At 28.4% G+C, this 4,182-nt stretch overlaps 1 non-coding gene across 1 annotated transcript; it reads left to right on the top strand.

The window, feature by feature from the left end:
- Positions 1-3,356: 3,356 nt before the first annotated feature.
- On the top strand, positions 3,357-3,429 carry TRNAE-CUC. The gene has a single exon. It is a non-coding gene; the product is annotated as a tRNA-Glu (tRNA).
- Positions 3,430-4,182: the final 753 nt, after the last annotated feature.

Here is a 4,182-nt window from a genome sequence, read left to right as displayed (position 1 = left end):
TGAATGATTTATCAACATACATTTCCAATGTTTCATGAGTAATCATATCTATTCCATGATTTTATGAAAGTTGCAAAAATATGATTAGTAATTTAAATATGTGATTATGGAAATCTCAATAAATAGTTTTTCTATTATGTATGTGTATGTGTGTGTGTGTGTGTCTATATATATGTTGTTCAACTTATGAAACAAGTGTTGATCTACCTAATGGAAGATCATCACTATGTTTGGTTATATGACAAGAGTTTAATAATAAAAGGTTGATGAAGTTTTTACCCAACAATATTAAATTTCTTTATGTTTCAATAATTTTATTTTAATAATTATGTCATATTCATATAATTTATAAATTATTATAATTCAACCCAACGAAAGGATTATAATAATATACTTTTTCAATTATGTGATTGTAGTTCGGTCCAAGAAAAAAACTATGATATGATCTCTTATGTTTTATGATTAATGTGATATCCAACTAATTTTATTTTTATTTATTTATTTGTAGTTAGATTTTTAAAGTGTGGTGTTAAATATTGTCATAACATAAAATAATTTTCTTTTTGAATTAAATTTTATTTTGCAACAACGAATCCTATAGTTATTATAAGCTATTTGTTTGGTATTAAACAATTAAGTTGGCAAACTTTAAAAATGGAAGGAATAAATTGGAATTGATCTTGGTTACATGGATTTAGACTATACCTTAAGAGAGCTTACACCTACAAAGCCTACTTTTGAAAGCACTAATGAACAAAAGGCTTTATATGAAAAGTGAGAGTGTTCTAATAACATGAGTTTAATGATTATGAAAGATTCAATCACCTCTGCAATTCATGGAGCAATCTCAAATTTAGATAATATAATGAGCTATATTAAATCGATTGAAGAATAATTCTTGAGAACTTCCAAGTCTTTGGCAAGTACTCTTATTATCAAAATGATAATAATGTAATATGATGGTTATAGTGGTGTATATGAGCATATTATGAAGATAAGTGATATGGCTTCTCAATTAAAAGGAATCGACATGGTAATTTATGAAGGTTTTCTTGTTCACTTCATAATGCTTCCATTCCTCCACAATTTGGGCCTTTCAAAATTAATTATAATATACAAAAGGATAAGTGGAAAATGAGTGAATTAATTACCATGTGTGTCCAAGAAGAAGAGAGGCTTAAAGTGGAAAAGCTCGATATGACTCATCTCACTATTACAAGTCCAAGTAAAAAGTCCTTTAAGAAATGTAAGGCTAAGAAAAAAAAAAAGCAAGGTAATGATGCACCTCACAATAGGCAAAATGATGAAAATAAGATACAATGTCTTTTTTTTTTTTTTTTCTTTTTTCACACAAGAAAGGTAACAAAAAGAAGAGATTATCTAGTTTTAAGGCTTGGTTGGAAAAAAAAGGTAAAACTCAATACTTAGTGTCTTATGAATCTTATTTAGTTTATATACCACCAAACTCTTGGTAAATTGACATTGGTGTAAGCATTCACATAATGAATTCATTATAAGGATACCTTACAAGAAAGAGACTAAGTAAAGGAGAGCGAACCATTATTTTGGGAAATGGAACAGAAGTGGAAATTGAGGTTCTTGGCACTGTTCATTTAATTTTGGATACTGGTTTTATTATGGATTTGGTAGATATAGTTTATGTTCCTGTTTTTACTAAAAACCTAATTTCAATTCCAAGACTTGATTCTTATAGTTATGAATAAAAGTTTATACATAATGAAGTTTTCTTGTTCTATAATTCTTGTTTAGCTAACTTTGATGCTTTACGTGGTAATCCCTATTCATTGAATTTAGATTACAAATATTCATAGTCTCTTTTATCTTATTATGTGCATGAATTCTCTTAAAAATTAAATCAAGTGAATGGAAATTCATACATATTGTGGCATGAGCCTTTGGATAACATTTCAAGAGAAAGGATGAAATGTCTTATTAAAGATGAAATTTTAACTTCACTTGATTTTTCTAATTTTAATAGTTGTGTTGAATGCATGAAGGGAAAATACACTAAGGTTAAGAAAAAAGGTGCCTTAAGGGTTATTGATTTGTTAGAATGTATTCATATTGACATTTGGGGACCTTATCCAATTCCAACTATCAGTGGACATAAGTATTTTATTAGTTTTATTGATGCTGTTCAAGGTATTCTTATGTGCATCTTATTAGTGAAAAATTTGAAGCATTAGATGTTTTCAAGATTTATAAAGCTGAGGTTGAAAATCAACTTAATCGATGAATTTAACATGTAAGATTTGATAGAGGTGGTGAATATTACGATAGGTTCATCGAATCAAATCAATATCCTAGCGCTTTTGCCTTACTTTTAAGAAATCATGGTATCATTGCAAACTACACAATGCTTGGAGAACCAGAGCGAAAATGGTGTAACATAGCAATGAAATTGTACTGTAATTGACATGGTGAGAAGTATGATAAGTAACTTGATCTTGCTTGAATTTTTGTGGGTGAAGCATTGAAAACTGTTGTTCACATTCTCAATCGTGTTCTTAGTAAGGTTGTATCCAAAGCTCCTTATGAGTTATGGGCAGGCATGAAGACAACTTTAAATTATTTATATATTTGCATAGGAATGTCCAATTGAAGCAAAAAAATTTAACCCAAAAATAAAGAAATTGGATTAGAACACCATAAGTTGTTATTTCATTAGGTATCCTGAAAGATCAAAAGGTTTTAGATTTTGTTGTCATTAAAACTTATTTCAAGGTGTAGAAAATAAAAGAGAACAAGAAGAAAAAGTAGGTGAGGAAATTGGAGTGTTTGTTTTTGGATTTGCAAGTTTATTGCCTACACCACCATTATCATTTTTATAATATCAAATCAAGTCCTACTTCATATTCTCCTTCGTTTCTTCTCCCATACATCCTCCCCAATACAAGTGCCTATAACCTTAATTTATATTATTTCTTTGTATTTTATGTTTAGATACATTCAACAGTCATTTTTTAAAATCAATCTCAACTATCCACTTTTTTTTCTTTCTATTTTTTGTTCATGGACATTCCTAAATTGTGAATAAATTTGTTTTTGTTTTGAGTGTTTGGAATTGACATTTATTTTGCTCATTCCAAATTCAATAATATAATATTTTAATTTTATTTAATTTCATATAATTTCTCAATAATGAATGTAGGGGTGATTTCAAAAGAAATTAATTATAAATTAGCGCAATTATACTTAAAGTAGGTGTGCTTTATGATACATTGAAATGATATGTATGCTTGGATTTGGAATTTTTTTAGCCTTATGTTTTTCTGACAAACTTTGCTATATAAATTTTATTATTATATTTTATTATTCTAACAATCTATGCACAATCCGTTGTAGTCTAGTTGGTTAGGATACTCGGCTCTCACCCGAGAGACCCGGGTTCAAGTCCCGGCAACGGAAAATAAAATTTTTTAGTTTTAATTTTTTTCTTTGTTGGGCCTTACTTTGAGTCCCATAATTCCATTTCCATTTCCATTTATTGGGCTCACTTTCAACTACAAAGACCCAATTTTAATGGGCACCCAGAGTCTATAATTAAGGCCTTGCTTGAATTGATTGTGGAAACTAGAAGTCTTTTTGAAAGCCCAATTAAAAGCTTCCCTCCCAGTCCGAAAACAGGATAATTTTTTTGTTGGGATGCTTAAAGCACGTTTGAATTTGCTCATAATTTATCCTATCTGTTTAAAAACATAGCCTTTACCATAAAAAAATAAAAAAATAAAATAAAAGTACAATTTATTTCCTATGAAAGCACTTTGGGTTAATTAAACAAATTCATATTTAATAAAAATTTTATAATACATATTTGAGTTGGTTTAAGTTTCTATTCAAGTCTTGACAATGGAATTTTCTTTTCTTTTTTTTTTTTTTTGAACTTTTGAGACAATCTATACTTCTTGGTTTCAATGGATTTTCATAGCTGGGTTGTTCGAATTGACTTATTTGAAAGCCAAAAGTTTTTAAGGCCTAACTATTTTTTATTTTCTGTTTGCATTTTCTTTAGGTCAAACTATTTTAGACTCATTCCCTTCTGTTAAGTTAACCTACCTTGAGACTCAAAATTAATATGCCCAGGCCTATTTTAGTTGGTTCAAAATCTAAACTTTCGGTAGTCAAAACCATTTTTTTTTTTTAATTTTTAATGTCCAATAA

The sequence above is a fragment of the Vitis riparia genome, chromosome 9, assembly GCF_004353265.1.
Source record: "Vitis riparia cultivar Riparia Gloire de Montpellier isolate 1030 chromosome 9, EGFV_Vit.rip_1.0, whole genome shotgun sequence".
Classification (NCBI taxonomy): domain Eukaryota; kingdom Viridiplantae; phylum Streptophyta; class Magnoliopsida; order Vitales; family Vitaceae; genus Vitis; species Vitis riparia.
The sequence above is the reverse complement of the archived record's forward strand: the minus strand, read 5'-3'. Positions and strand labels throughout refer to the sequence as shown.